Below are 16,830 nucleotides of genomic sequence, written 5' to 3'. Positions count from 1 at the left end.
ATACAGCCTTTCAGTTACTCAGTGCTGTAAAATCTTTTGATAACGGACAAGTTAACGACCTAGAAAATCTTTTACTTTGTGAATTAAATTTAACATTAAAATTAAATTACTTAAATATGGCATAATATAACGCATTTTAATGAGTGTTCACCGCTGTTTATATTAACTCTCATTGAAGAAAATAGAAATATTAGACCATCTTAAATCCCCAACCGCACTAAACTAGGATGAACTAAATCTTGCAAACCCTTTTTTATGACACATACATATTTCACAAGCCTTTTTCTTGGTTCGTCCCGAAATGAAAACTGATATGAAAAGATTTTTGGTCATTTTTCCCTCGGCCTTTCCTTGCAATTCCAGTCGCGTCGCATTTTGCACGTAAAATAAGGAAGCAGACCGGGCGCGCGCCCTTTTGCCTGCTTTTTCCACCGCGAAATGTCACACACTACTTCTGCACGAAGCGCTCTGTTTTCTGGCTAACAATGTAAGCGGGTTTGGTGTCGGCGTGTTCCTTTGTCCCCAGCAGCAAATGAAGGTCGCGCGCGTGCAGCTTTGTGAATTGGCAAAATTCGATTTGGCTGCGCTCTTTTCATTTGCTTATCTGCAATCGCCCAGCAACCAGGGACTAATGGTCGTGCTCTCATTCACCATCCTTTATTTCTCGAACGTTTTCATTCTCCTAAAAATAACACTCTAAGTCTTGCCTCTCTATATTAGGTCTATCTCAAGCAAGATATAATGTGTTTAGCAAATAAGCAATTAAAGCTGTGAATTTTATACGATCGACTTCTTTCTTTACTTATCGTTTCGGGACCATAAAATGAGTGCAATTCATGTCAGTTTAAGCAATTTGAGCAATACTTAAAATCCTCCAAAACAGTCTACAACATTCAAAAAACAGACTGTGGTGAGCCCATATTCAGATGGCGCTTTGTCTCAACTATCCAAAATCTATGTTAATTACCAAAAGCAATTTCTAATCATTCAAAACCAATCATTCAGTACAGCCATTTCATAACATCATGCAATCTCGTCTACTTTTTTTCCAATTTGGGCCTCTGGTTTTGAACAATCTAAATAAAAAGATATTTTCATTTATGATGATGGGGTATTAAATATTCGCTCCAGTGAGCATCTTTTTCCAGCGAATCGCTGTAAAATTGCGATTTTGCACAAAACCCTTCAGCTTTCATTGTGATTAATATCCTATGGTACCTGCCGTACGCGCGACACCGTCACTTTCCCGCTGATCATTCTTTTTTTTTCATCGCGTTCTCTCGCTCCACGGCACATTTTTGCTCTGTCGCAATATTTCACGAAAGGGATTTTCGCTTGGAAAACCATCCGCGTCGTGTCAAAGAGCGAAAATTGCTCGCGGGGCGAACAAAACGCCGTCGGCGCGCAAGCAATAAACTCGCTGCAGCCTATCTATGCACACACGCACTGAAGCTCGATTGGATGCCGAGGGCCATGCCATGAGATACCCTCTCAACAAAGGCTGGCTTCAGAATGTTTTCTTTGAAGGAGGTATTTTCAAGAAACAGTGAAATATTGACTCGCTTTCCCTTGCATTTGTATATAATGATATCAAATAAATGAGAATGTGCAAAGTCGATTTTTATGTGTGCGCTGTTATGATAGGTTCATCAAAAGAGCACGAATAATGAGTTATACAGCATTCTTCAAAATCGATTTTTCTGCAAAACCAGTAAATCGATAGTTATATAGAATATAAACAACCAGAAAAAACTTAAAAAGGTCAAATTTTATGATTTTGTGACCCATGTCACGCCTTTTCGTTTTATTCCCACCACTACCATTTCAAACTCCCGCAAGTTACGCCCTCTTCCAGTGTTTGGTCACAGAGATTATGGTAGCGTGTTTTTTAATAAAAAATGGGAAAATTTTCAAACAAATCAATCGCTTTACCCACGCTTAAACTGGAAATTATTACATATTATTATTTGCCTTTTGAGTTGGAAAGAAGAAGTAGCCTTTTTACTGGTGGCACTTGTAAACAAAAAAAAAACTAAACAAAATTTTGAACGTTTAGAAACCGATTTCACGCTGGAAATCGATTGCTGAACAAGTTATCTTGTGTTAAGACGCACTGATTATAACAATAAACTATATTTCACGCAAAATTAAATCTTTTTTGCGCATCCCTACAGACAAAACTGATTATTTCCATGTGTAATTTGTACAACTCTAGTTAAAATGCAAATTTGGGAACCATGTGCAAAATTAAAAAACATATATAATATAAATTAGAAAAAATGTAATATAGTATATGGCAGAATGGGTGAAGTCTAAAATATATGCATTTTATTGTTAGATTCAAAGATAAAAATTATAGGGTGATTGTAAAACGACAGCCCTCCCATCCATACCCACACCACAAACAGCAGTTTTGTTTTTTTAATTTTGTATATTATTTCTTTTTGCAACGCTGTGATATTTGAGTACTTTTTAGCAGAAGCACTCTTTTGGGTCAGATTCAAATTGGCACTCGTTTGTAGGCAGACACGCCGGCGGGCTCGCTCTGTCGCAGCACCTCTTTCGCATTGTAAGTCATCGCCGACAGGAGGATTTGTACTTCACCTCCTGCGAACAAACGCTGTCTGCTCGTTTGGTCCCAAACCTTTCCCAGTTTCGTTTGTCAAAAGGCAGAATAAACGGCTTTTTGTTTGTTTACGTGCAGGTGGCGAGACGCAAGGAGACGTGTGGCGCCGGAAACTGACGCTCGTTGCGTCTGCTCCTTAACTCTGATTGTCAAAGTTCTGACGCGCACAGACCATTCCGAATGCAGGCTGAATTACGTGTTTGCTTTTACCCACCACTGCATCACATCGATTACACATTTTTCTCTGAATAATCGTTGTTGTTGATCAGTTTGTAAAAATGGAATATCAAGAGAAGCGAGATTATTCGGGGAAAATTACGAATATTTTTCGATGAATTTGGAGTCAATTTAAACGGATTTGTGCGTTTTTATTACCTTATAATTACAGTTAAATTTTCTGACCGAAACTCACGTTTCAAATTAATTTATGTCTTTATAAATTGGATTAATTTTTAATTAAGTTAAATTCTAGGCTTTTCAAGTATTTTGTGATTAAAATACGGTTTTTGACAGAGTTGCCAAATGAAATTTTCGTCCCATAAGAACACCATGTTCAACTCCTTTTGTAAATCGCTCACCATTCTACTACAGATCAGAGAAAACCCGATTGTTAGAGCTCTACTAACAGCTTAAGAGTTGGTCCATCGATTTATGTTCTCGGAAGCACACTGACCAACAATTTATTATAACCGATTGAACTTCCTATGAGAAACTGCGAATTTGATAAATTAATGGGCTATTACTCTGTGCGGAACACCCTCGACGCTGATTAGCCGACAATGTCATCACCAATGTATCGATCTACTTTTAAATTAAATATTCACTAAAAACTTGTGAATGTAATAACAACTCCAGTTTCAGTCTGATTCAAAAACAATTTGAAGAATATTCACTGCCACCATTTTAAAGAATTAATTTAGTGTTGTGTTCTCTCAGCTTGCTGGAGAATGAAAACTCGGCCTTTTTTAAACAATTCTTGCTGTAGCATAAAGCCGTTAATTTTGCCTGCTCGCCGCACCATGCAGCGACAGGGATACTGCGAGTAGCGCGAAAAGGCTGTGTGGAATAAAGCATGTTACCGTATAGTGCCAACACACACGCCGTTTGTTAACTCAGTTAGAGGAACGTAGGCAAGCACGTCCTGGCCGCGAGCAAGTGTACACGCGCTGTGTATAATAATAAATTACGAGCGAGAGAGAGAACCGAGCAGCGCTTAAGAGCTGCGACGTCGCGACGTGCAATAATTAAGCACGCCGCCTTGCAAGCTGAGTGTTGGTGTGTCGATCAAGAGAATGAGGGAGGAAAGAGCTGCTGTCGATTCCGTGCTCGCGGGACGACATGAAAAATGACGGCAGTGCTTTTATTGGTGCAAATAATGTCTCTTGCTCGCAGCCCGGTCGCCAGAGTGATCTAGAGAGATTCGCTTCCGTTTGAAAGCAACGCATTTGGGTCGATGTGGAATCATGCAAAGTGAGTGCTCGTGGCGATGCGACCTATCTCGTCCCTTTTCTGCTCCATCCGCGATTTCTCAAGCAAAATCGCTCCGTGATTGTAAGATACCTCCTGTTTCTTTATTTTTCTTATGTTACGGAGTTGTTCGATCTGCAGAAAACGCTCACTGTATAATATATGCGGAGGGCTGTTTTTCATTATTTCCTCCATTCTGAACTAAAAACCTATAATTTACAATACACTCTATGTTTTATATTTTTAATCTTACTGTTGGTTCAGTGCTATAGTTGACATCAAAATATTTTTTAAAGATTTTTAAATTTAACCCGCAAACTTAAATCATTTTTGGCTACATTAGGCAGTTGATCGAATTATTAGTTTTAACAAATTTGTTTTCCCTTGTGTAATTATCAAAAGAGGGCCTTCCCAAAAGTCAAAATTTGCTATTTTTTCTCCAAATTTTACCTTGACCATATTTTGGCAGATTTCGATTCATCTTGTCGAGATCTATCCAACAGTGTATGCCACTTTTCGGGGAAACTCTTCGTCGTGAAATAAAACAAGATTTCAAATAGGGAAACAGTCCTTGCCATTTGACAAGCATGCTAAGTTTAAAGCCACTTTCCTAAAATAAAATAAAAACAGAGCACGTGGTAATTAACAAAACATTGGCTTAAACTGAATCCTTGGTGATCAGTTTATACCTCAGCGTCAAAGATTTTCCAGAGGTTTCCAAGAGTATCAATCCTCCCTAACAGCCCAAAACGAAAGAAATTACTCGCTGCATATATTTACGCTTTCCACAAAATATTTGGTAAATTTTTTAACTTAAGATAAAAGGACAGCTGCTCAAGCAAAAAAAAAAAATACTTATTCTTACGTTGTGTTAGATTTTAAATAACCGCGTTGTTGTATTTCCAAAATTTTCTCCAAAGAGATTTTTAGTCCCAGTCAGAGCGTAAATTTATTCATCTAGCTGAGCACCTGGCGTGTCGCGTCCGCTCGCTTTTTTTATATTTGTGTTTGCTGAGATCACAAAACATTTTAAGCTCGCGCATTGAATTATTTCGTGGAGCACGGTTTGTTTTTCAAGAGCATGTGTGGCCATACAAAAGTAATGCTTTTACAAAGCCGCCGCAAATGGACTGCCGAGCGCTCACGCTTTGCTTTCAGGAACTCAGAGCTCGTTCCTGGTTTTGCTGTTCAAAAGCGTACATTTTGCCATGTGCGTTTGCCGAGTCCTGTCGCAAAGCATGAACTAATGCATTTCAGCCAGCACCCTCACTTTCCTTAATTACACCTGCACGAGAAAAAATAAACTCTGCTTGACAGGAAGCGCTACACTCTAATTTTTGGCCAGGAAATGGTGGATATTACTATATTAAAAAGCAGTGTCTGTGGCTGGAGAAGCAAAAACAAATCATTGCAAGATGTACCTTTCAGTGTTGCTACCAAGCTGTGCGAAACTTTGTAGGTAAAATTAACGCGAAAGGTTAGCCGTTCTTGCGAAAAGAATAAAAGTAAAACGGGTTATTTTTATTTTAGCAAGACGGAAAGGAATGTTTCAGCCCGGCGAGACATTAATTTGCGAAATTCTTCCTGCGCTTGTTTGCCCCTTGAGAGAGAAACAAGGAAAAGTTTGCTTTCCTCACTCTCTTACTCGGCGCGCGTGTGTTTTTGATCTGCCAATTCCGGCCGGACCAGCAGACTGTGTTTCTTCCTTTTCCTTTCTGCTAGTCTCCCCTGTCTTGTGTAGCGCAAATGAAGAAAAGCAGAGAAAGGGAAAGTGATATACCGAGACAACTTGTTTTTACGGAAAAACTCTTTTGCTCTACGTAGAAAATGCTGAGAGCTTGCAACAAAAATGTTCGGTTAATATTTGTATGTGATGCTCAAATATCAAATTCTTGGGTAGCCCTGATTGTAAATTGCGTCGCTTGTAATAAGAAGCGAGGCTCCGATCAAGCGCGCATCCGACTGATCCAGTCTGTCCGCCTTTTTTAAATTACAACGAACCGCCTGTGGAGAGCTGATCGAACGCCAATGCTGGCGAAAAGGCTTCATTCTGCCTTTTCAAAGCTCGCGCAGGCCATATTAAAATTCAACTGCTTTCAGCTAGGCATGATTATTCCACGCCCGTCTGCTGGAAGGCGAGAAAATGAAATTCAGCCCTCGTTCCTGGCGTGTGTGCTGCGAAAACTTAAGCGCTCGTAAAATAAATTAAGCTCGCTTTGTCCTGGATAGTTTTAATTGTCGTGTTTTAACACGCTTTTCAGTAGCGTGAAACACAATGTGTTTAAAGGGAAACAATTTAGCAGCGCGTCTTCCGCAAACAAAGCCTCTGTGTTGTCGGCAAAAGGATTTATGCAACCTGTGCGTCAGGAGTGTCGAGCGCTTTGCATAAGTCTATTAATTCGGCCACAAAAGAGTTTGTGAAAGTTTGATGTATGTGGAAAAATTTCTGATTATGTGGTTCCCATTGTGTGTAAAAAAGCCTGGAGGCACGAAAAAACGTTTGAAATTCGCAACGCATCTTTATGCAGAACAAGATAACTTTTTACTACTCTCCAAAGTTCTCAGCTTCGTTTGCTAAGTGTTCATATCTATACAGGTTGCCAAAACTTTCCAACGGTGGGCGAGCCAGCCATCGAGTTAAATGAAAGTTTCACAATCTAAATTGCGAAAGACATCAAAGCTGAGCAGAAGGCACGAGAAAGTCGTTACACAAAGAGTGCAATTAACTCGCTTGGAAAATTTCCATGCATTTTTGTCTTGTTCTTTTGGCCAGGTTTGAAGTTAAATAAATAAAAATTATAATTCTTAAAAGCTCTCTTTGAATCATATTATTTCTAAAGTTAATTAAATGTGAAAATTTTAACCAGTTAAAGTGTTATTTTCAATCTGCTTTCAGGTGAGTTTCGCCGTTCAAAAGCCCTTGTTGTTAGTCACCGTTACTGCGCTGGAACGAGGACCGACAGGTAGGTGGCGGGCGCGTTTAGCTCTCGCACGCTCCCAGTTGTCATTTTCTGTTTTAGCCTTTGTTTCCCTTCGTTTTTCATTAGTCTCTCGCCTTGATTTTTCACACGCGCGCAAGTTTGTGTCGTCTCGTCGGGGCAGGGTACTCAGTTCTGCCGCTAGAGGAGGACACATGACACTGCAAGAGGTTCAGCGAACGTCCACGTGGCACCAAGATGGCGGTGGCGTCTTCCTTACTCGGTCGGTGGGTCTTCTGGGCCGATCGATCTGGTTGTTCTCCGACCTGCCTAAATAAATATGGTTTGCACCTATAGCTCGCTCTGGCCGGCTGACCGGCCGGCGGGAGAGCGGAAACTATATCGCCTCCGGAGGCGGCAGGCCCAACCTTTCCACTACGAGTGCTATGCACACATTTTCAACTTGTTTTTGCTACAACGCCAAAATTCACAAGCGCATGAATGTGTGTCAATCTGACAAGTGGATTTTGTATATTTTTAGATTGTTAAGTTACTAGACAGGGTGCGAATGAAATTATTGAGCCTATTCCTTAAATTTGCGCCCTTGCGTTGAGCTAATTAATAAGCTAATTTTTTGCTGGTCAAGAAAACGTACGACAAATAAGTTGCTGAACTCGATGCAGCTACACAACCTTTAAGTTTTCATCATCTTTTTGTGTACCCTAATGGTACAAATTCTCCAGCACTGAGTTTTCGCAAGTTTGCTTTGGCCGCGCGAAGTAGTTTCTTGTTCTGTGTGAGTCATTTAGTGGCGACCAAAGTTGTTTCAGCATCTAGGCGGCGATTGGCCGGATGCTGTGTATCCCTGAAGGCCTTATCTCGGGCTTCACCCACTCAGCAGAACCCGCGGTCGTTGTGCGCTGAGACACCCTCATTAAGCGCCGCGACGAGTAAACGAGATAATTACGCCCGAGTTGCTGAGAAATAGGTCACTAGCTGCATTACTCTCGCTAGCTAGGCGCGATTGGAAACCGTTCCCTCGAATCTGGCACAGCCGACGAGTCAAGAGTCGAACAGCCTGATTAAACCACTCGGAAAGTTAATGCACTAATAATCTCTTTAATTGCACTAGAATTCGGCAAGCATGCACTTAACGGCAAGAAAACCAAACTTGTTCTATCTCTTGAAGGGTCGCGGGGCTTCTTTGAAGTGTGTGATCTTCCGGGGAGGACACTGATAACCCATTCTCAATTTTGAATGCAATATGGAGTCTCCATTAGATACGCGTAGACGAGGAAGCTCTTATGCAGTGGAATAGCTCCATTAAGTCGAGTGGATAGGTCAGAGGGCCAGCAACCCCTATAAGCCTGATCGAATACGTGGTCCTAAAAGCACCCCATAGGTATCCCTTTGCACGAATTACCAATCTCTTTGCTTATATTTCTCGCAAACTTTTGCAATGTATTTTTTTCCATTTGAATAGCTAAAATCTAACAAAAAAATGCATTTTGCTTGGAAGGTTTATTTTCCCCGTCGCTGTTGCTCTCGCTATAAAATTCCAACATAGCACCAGCAAATGACTATGCATGCTACAAGGAATGAATATGGCCAGGCATGATTTTTTCACCTCATTTACATTAGCAGCTCGTTTTTCATTTCACCAGGCAGGAATAACATACATTTTATTCACTAGATGGAATGGTGCAGAGTCTGCATGGGCATGTTTATTTAATGAAGCTCCAACCTAATTATCTGGTCTATCTGGTCGTGCCCAGCAACGGAGCAGCTCCCTCGCTCTCCCGGCATAAATTCAGCAATTGTACAGCGCCAGCGTCGGCTTGCTTGCGATTAGCAAAAAGCAACGCGTGTTCATTCGCTCTTTTGGCACTGCCGCGCGTTTGCTGCTTTTTACTGCGTTCTGGCTCGCCGCGGCTAACGAGCAAAAGAGGCATTTTTAATTGCCACATTGCACCAGTCGGCCGGAAAATGAACTCTGCTCATCAGTCTCGCCCTCCCGATTGGCGACGTGCTGCAGCTGATTCTCTCTCTCTCTCTCTCTCTCTCTCTCTCTCTCTCTCTCTCTCTCTCTCTCTCTCTCTCTCTATCGCTAAATTGAAACGGCGGGCGGCGGTCTTTAGCAGAGAGGTTGTCTGCGTTTGAGTTGGCGATTCATGACTCCCGAGTTAATCGAATTCGACGCCAACTCGCCTGAGCAGCAGCGTTGACACCTCGGCTCGATTCTGATTGAGATTCCGGTCCTTAAATGTCAAATATTTATCTGACTGGTGATATACGTGGTGAGAGGTTTAACGCATTCCCTGCACGTGCCACGGCGTTTCAAAATCCGCTCCGATTGCGCACTAGCGTATCTTTCTTCACTCTCCCTGCACGCGCTTTTTATCGTCTGGAGGAATTTTATGGTGCGTGGGGGCGAGCAAATCGTCGCAATTCGACCAGAACGAATTGTTTTCGCGAGAATTCACGTGAAAAGGGTGCCGCCGCCGTCTTGGCTGCGACTCTTTCTTTCTTTCTTTCCTTCCTGCTTCGTCCATACATACACACGGCTGCCGCTGCTGTAAACAATTCGCGGAAACAAGCGGCTCTTTTTGCCGGCGGTTGGCGCACAGGATGAGAGACAACTACCATGCTCCAGAGTAGCAATGGGGACAAAAGCTGCGGAGGCAGACGGAGCGGGCTCTCGCGCGCGCTGCCTTCACCTATCTGCTTTCCTTCGCCATCCAGCGCATCTCTGACCCAGAAAACTTGTTAACCAGATTTATTTCCTCTCTGCCGCCATCCCAGCAGCGGCGGCAGCACGATAAATCATTCATCGGCCTGACTCCTTTCACAGAGAGCTTCTTATCGCAAAAGCTATCGCTGCTTTTGTACGCCCCATGCACCCCGGAAGCCAGGTGGGATTTTAATTAGTTTCTATCCTGCGGTTGTGTCGATTTTCTTTGAGTAATAGCCCTCCTTGAAATTGCTTCCCATATTGTCTCTGTCCGAACCAGCAGTGTCATGTATTTCAGATATTTCACCCTGAAAAGAAAAATCGGACTATCACGATTCATTAGAGATGAGGAGGCTTTGATGAGCAAGAAATAATTGAATAAAATATAGTCATCACCCATACAGGACTGCCTAAAATTCACAACCCGTAGGAAGGCTCTCGCTAATCCAGACAATGTCGTATATTATAAAAATCCTATTATACCTCCCATGGTGGCAGATGATAGGAATCGAATATTTTTTACCAAGGCAAGGGTGTGCCGATGCCCGTGCCCCGTGGAGTAATAATAATAATTAATGTGACAAACGGCAAAAGTTTAAATTAAAAGAATCCCAGCTTTCAAAAGAAAGAGTTAAACTACTGTTAAAAACAAAGAGGACGCCGGCTGCGTTGCGACTCGAAGTCTTTCAACAAAAAATCTGAAAGACTAAGGGTTGTTTTAGCGATCTAAACTTTTGAAATAAAAAGGTTCAGTGAGAAAAAAAATCTTGCAGATATACTAAGTCAATTATATCTAAAAGCCTGACATTTTTGTTGCTCCGTTCCGGGAGACGCAAGATTTGAATTGCTGACGAAAATGTATCGCTCGCTCTGCGCATGGAAATCATTAGGAAAAATATGATAAATGCGGATACGAGGCGCAAAAAACCGGCGAAGAGCGTTTCTCGCTCGCTCGACATGTATATTAAACCCTTATTCCACATGGGGGGATCATAAATATTAATGCACACTCGCTCCATTCTCCCGCCAAAAATTTCAGCATACACTTCAGCACAACGCACGCAAAGGGGGAGATTGGTTGACAAAACTCTGCTTCCCCTTTGCAAAATATATTGCTGCTTGTTAGCTCTTAGCAAAGATTTTTTATTGTTGTTTTCGACTTGGGGAGAGATAAAAATAGTGAATTTAGGACACGCGGGGGAGTCATTAATGAATTACAGATCAGGAGGCGCCGCGCTGCTTTTGCTTTAATTGGATTTTATTTGAAAAGAAAGCTGAAGTTCCGTCCGAAATGAAATTGAGACGGCGAGAACGAAACAGGCGAATTTGTGTCAATATCGGTTTTCGTTTATTTACGCAAAGGACTCTTCTGGGGAAGCACGCTTTATTTGGGAAAAGTCCAATTAATGCGAAATCAATCAACAAAATGAAGAATGGGTATAATTTCTTTTCTTTCAATAAATGAGAATAAACCTGCCGAAATTTTTATCACAGAAACACGTTAAAGCAGGCCATATCATGGTATGATAAAACAGAATAATGTATGAATCAATTTACATATTTGGCAACATTAATATTATAAAATAGGAAAAAATAAAATGAATGTAAAAAATACCTGATTTTTTAAAAGGTACATCCTGTCTAAATTCATAAAACCATGGCCATCATAGAATCAAGCTGACTCTAGCTTCTTCCAAAATTATGAAAAATTCATTGATTCATTGAGCAACAGCTTTTTAAAAATGTTTTTATCGTTTCTTAGAAATAGTTATATAATTTATAGCCAAAACTAGAAAAAAGACGAGGAATATCTGGTGTTTTTCTTTTTCAATAATTTGTGCTAATTGAATTTTTCTATCGATATAGCTTTGAGACTTTAGTGTCTGCACCTTTCTCGCAGATTAACCAAATTTCATTGGGGAAATCCAACGGCAAAAGCTTTCATTAAAATTCATGCCGTTTCCGCCGTAAATCAAGAGCCGCCTTTTGACCCTTTGGATTTGTTTTTGCCGTCAGTGGCAAAGCTTCTGCTCTCTTCGCAGTGTGAGTGGGTCTGGTAATGAATTACTCGCGCGCGCATCGGCAGAGTGAGTGATTAGTCGGAGCGAAAAGCGGATTGGACGGCAGGTGCTTTTCTCTGGGCCGTCGTCGTTGTCCGCTTGAGCGGCTTTCGCCCACGAGTGTATCGGAAGAGGCAGCCGCCTGTGAAGGATATTCGACCGGTCCGCATTAATTTCACAGTCTGCAGGACACACGCGGTCCCGGACTCACACACCGCGCCGCGAAAATCCCCATCTCCGACTGCACCCGCGTGAAATCCAGCAACCTGCCCTTCGTTATTCATCCAACTGCTGCACTGTTGGCCAAAGTAGGCAATTTCCACCGGCATTCCGCGCTTGGTGCGGTCGTAACGCGGAACGCGTAATATGCGTGCTTTGCACAGCTTTCTGCGGTTAAGGAAGCCGACGGCCAGAATTCTGCGTGCTTAATTTTTTCTTTCTCTTGAGAATGGTTTTTATTTCAAACTCAAAATTTGCATAACAACGACGTAAAATAAATATAACACAATATAAATATGGCTGTTAGAAGCTTCTCACAGCACAAATCTACTTGTATGTGGATTTAAAAATGTCATTATATGTTTATTACGTGACAAAACTTCCCTCAGCAATTTGTTAATTCGCAAATTGAGCTATTGTTGTCAAGGGAACCCTGGGTTTACTCTTCTCTAGCTTGCAATTTTTTGGCTCACACGTGCATACTTTGGTTATGTAAACATGGACCGCTAATTAGAAATTTTTAATTTAGCATTGACAAATTGTCATGGGACTCATGGGTCATTGGAAAAAACTGGCATGAGGTCAATTCATACCAGAAATCAGTCTTTACGAGTATATTGCATCACGGTTCTTTCTTCTTTTGTATTGAACGTTTGCGCGATTGATGCAAAATATTGCGTGTTAGATAGAGCGGATAGAGCGTAACAAACCCAAGGTTTCCTAAACAATTAAAAGTTTATATGCGCTGCGGGATCTTCTAGAATGGAGGTTTAATTTGAATAAAAATAAATTAACGAGGATGTTTCAAGTGACTATATATATGCGCTTTAGAACATTTTACGTTGGAGCAAACATTCCCCTCTAATTGGATACTTTTCCAGGAAACACATTTAACGCTGGAGCATAAACAACAAAACACTACTGTCCTCTGAGGAGTTAAGCAAATTTTCGATTAAATTGGATATCTTCGTTTCCCCAGCTTATTCCCAGAAACAACAAGCAATTTGCATGCAAATGTGATATCCCCTGTTTAGGTGGGTGTTTACCCAGAAATTAGCAGCGGCCCGCTCTTTCTCGAAATTCGAGCACGTTTGACCCAGTTGCATTCGGGAAAAGGTCACGCTGCGGGTTCGCCGCGAAATGGGAAAGTGAGCTGCTACTTGTCTTCGAGAGGAAAAAATTAGTCGCCCTCTCCTCGTTTTGTATTCCCGCTTGCACACGCAAATTGCGAACTGCTTTCTCCCTCCGCTGAGTTCGGTGCAAAGGGGAATGACTGACCTAAATACTGGTACAGTGTAATTCACCTTCAGTAAATATTATGTCCATGATCTACGCGCGCGATGAGAGCAAACTCGGGCACGTGATCAATTTATTATTTCATCTCCGTTTCTGCGCGATGAGAGTTAAAAGTAATTCCTCTCGGCTTAATGGATACACGAGCAAACAGCAAACACTTTCCGCGTAGTTCCTGTGCATCGGCCGGCCGAAATGTACGTGTTTTGAATTTTTAAAAAATGTGCAGTGGACCACTTTTGAAATGTGATGAGAAGGACCTTGGCTGCAACCATGCGGAACGTGGCTTGGAAAACAATTATATTGCACACAGGCAGACTCTCACATGAACTTTTAAAAACTCTCCAGGGGAATGTGATATTCTTTTGAAAGTCCGTGAAGGTCGTATAATATGCATAGCTTAATGCGGGTTTTAAGAAAATAAACTTTCAAGGAGTCTTTGATACTTTTTGTGCAACCAAATTACGATCTTCTTTTTTTCATATTCCGAAAACGGGAACGAATCTTTTTGCAACCATTTTAAAAGTGTTTTTGATAAAAGATGAAAATTTGCAAAAGGTATAGTTCCCATTATATTATGGTTCACCAGATAAACGCAATTTTAGTCTATATTTTCAAAAATTTAAAACCACCCTAGTTTATTCAAAAATTATTATGTTTTGATCAACTTTAAATTATGTTAATCTGTTCAGTGAGATGAATGATGTACACATTTTATACTTTTGCAAAAGCTGGACATTTATACAAAATTTCCAAACATAAATTTTTGAAACTCTGAAAAAATCGCGTGAAAATTTCAAATTTTAGCAAATTCAATCAATGTTCCGAATGTGCCAAGATTTTTGCTCTGGCACTCATAACCAAAGGTTTTTGCTGCTACAAATATTTCTCCCAGATTGTTGGAGGAAAGAATAATTCAAATAAATTTGCTTTTTGTATAATTCAGGCGGGCAGAAGACGAAATAATAATGGCCTTCTTCCGCTGAACGCATTTATTAAGAGAACTCACGCGCTTTGCTAATATAAAGCGCGGCACTACTTATGTACCACAAAGAGCTATAGTACAATACATAAAGCTTGAATATATGTATTTGCGGCAGAGGTATAGCAGCAGCAGCCATTGCTTTCGCGTTTCCATGACTACAAGGGCCGTTCGCGAAACACACGCGTTGCCTCTCTCTCCTTTTCTTCTTCTGCTTTACTTGTCGTGTTCGTGGCTGGCCTGTCTTACACCCACTACACACTATCTCACTCACCTAAGCCCAAACAAGTAGTAAACCTTATACACAAGGTCGCATGCAAATCAGCCCGGCGGCGCAGCATCCTTGAGATGTATCACTTCGCCCGCACAAGATCCGACGCATCAAATTATTTGATTTCGCTCGCTCTCTCGTGTTTGCAAATCCAGGCTGCAACTTGGAGACAAGAGCTGTTTGCCTCACCACGCACACTATAAAGCTGCAAAGCTCAAACACTCTGCTTTTGCTAATTTCGTATTAGGCACGAAATTAATTTTCCTAAATTTTACACTCGCTAATGAAAGAGGAGGCTGCTTTGAGTTTAATCTTAATTGCTGGTGTGTTTGACTATATAGCTTATTAAATTGCTTACGGCTGAAACACGCTGCCAATTAAATCTAAATTTTGCGCAAGGTATAATCAAATCGAAGTAATTTCGCACCGACAGATTGGCACGCCTTCTATCTCAAGATTTTGAGTCAGGGCTGGTCAGAGCTAAGCTGCAAAAAATACTTCAAACACACACGCAGGAAATGTTTTGAAAACATCAATAAAATTCACGTACACAGTCATTTTTTTATAAATTTTCTCAAATCAATTTCATTTCATTTCTCTGGTGTAACAGGTCAAATAATTATGTACATTTTTAAAATTTCATATTGATGACAAAAATATTACATTATCGAGAAAAAGGTTTTGGTAGTGTTTTTGATCAAGGCACTGAAACTCATTGCCAGGATAATGTTGGCTGTGACTTTCAATTTATTCACCTCAAAAGGGTTCGAGGGGAAGAAATGAAAGAGGAGATTTTGGTTTTTTATATACCATACCATGGGGATTCGGTTTAATAAGCAGCTGGGCATTGAAGGTACACAAAGAGGGTGCACCTGACTCATCTCTGGCAGGGTGGCATCCAAGTGAGCGAGTGCACAAGAGAATTTATGCTCGGTGTAGAGCATGTCAGGGTAGGGGTAGTATCCTGACAATGATAGCAAAAAAATGCTAACAAAACAAATTTTATAGAAAAATCACAGGAATTTTATATGCCTTAGAAATTGGGACCTAAAGCAGATTTTCAGGGAGGGTGTAGTGTCAAAAATTAGCAGAAGCACGTCCCAGTCATAACTAATACCTTTATCAAATCTCCGACTGTATTTTGATTTACTCGCTCATATGCACACAATCACACATCTGACGGTGGAAAACACAAAAACAAATATTTCTGTGAGCCGCCAGCCTGGTGGTGACGTGCGCTGAATATTAATGCGGCGCGGTGGGACCTGCAGAGCCAGGTGATTAATTAAGCCGCCCACGCGGAGGTGAGAGCCACCCCCAGACGCAAACGCTAATGGCCGTGCTCGTGTGTTCCGTTTGAGCCGCAACTTGTTGGAATCGCTCTCACGCTCGCAACAACACGCGCTCAGAGACAATCTGCTGTGTGTATACACGTCAGCAATATTTATGTGCGAGGGGGCAACGATATAGCCTCAAAGTTAATTTAATTTCCTGCGCAAATGATGCGTACTTCTCACTGATGAAATTTTCTGTTCAAATCTTTTACTCAAGTACGACGGTTGTACTGATTTGTTGGATTTTTCTTTTTAAGTCCACAAAATTTGAGAAAATGAAAAATGAAATCGTTGACGATTTTTTGGCTGCATTTATACTATTTTACCCATCCCTTTTTTTAAGAAATTTTCTATCTGTTCAATATCAAATTTAGAATATTTCCGAAAAAAATGCACCCTAAAACAGAAATATCATATTCAATTCGGTTGCACAGTATAAATTCATTTAATTGGCATAATTTTGGAGCGTGTGCTCAACTCATTCACCTGATCTGAGAGTACCTATACACTCTGATATAGCATCCAGTGGCGTGCGAGAGTCCCGTGACAATTGAATTAGCTCTCGAGATGCAGTCCAGAAGAAACACGCAAGCTCTTTATTTTCCTCTTGGGGCTTTTCTCTCGCGAAACAATGAAAGTCTGAATAGGAGCTGTCGCATCGATTTGAAAGTGTCTCGCACAGAAAATGCGAAAAAGTAACGCAACCGCTTTTCTCCAAACGTCGCTTTCGGTTTCTGGTCTGATGCGACTTTTTGCGCCGCCGATTTGAAACGTGCAGAATAATGACGTCGTTTTGACTCTCTCGTATTCTCGATTTTTCCTATTAATGCGCGAGCCGATCATGAATAACAATGAGATGCAGTCTCGCGCGCAATTCTTTCCGAGTGCCAATCTGAATCGAATTGCAAATATATTCCTTGGTTATATAA

At 41.1% G+C, this 16,830-nt stretch overlaps 1 protein-coding gene across 2 annotated transcripts in view; it reads left to right on the top strand.

Annotated features, from left to right (window-relative positions):
* LOC135934852 (neo-calmodulin-like) overlaps window positions 1–16,830 on the top strand; it is a 100,544-nt gene that overhangs the window by 18,470 nt on the left and 65,244 nt on the right. Inside the window, exon 2 of one of the 2 annotated variants that reach the window (XM_065476897.1) lies at window positions 6,990–7,056. The exons of the other annotated variant lie outside the window; for it this stretch is intronic. The gene's annotated coding sequence lies outside the window, so the exon portion shown is untranslated. The remainder of the gene's footprint in view (window positions 1–6,989; window positions 7,057–16,830) is intronic. 2 annotated transcript variants of the gene reach the window in all.

Source organism: Cloeon dipterum, chromosome 1, assembly GCF_949628265.1.
Source record: "Cloeon dipterum chromosome 1, ieCloDipt1.1, whole genome shotgun sequence".
NCBI lineage: Eukaryota > Metazoa > Arthropoda > Insecta > Ephemeroptera > Baetidae > Cloeon > Cloeon dipterum.
Note: the sequence above shows the minus strand (reverse complement) of the source record. Positions and strands in the feature narration are given on the sequence as shown.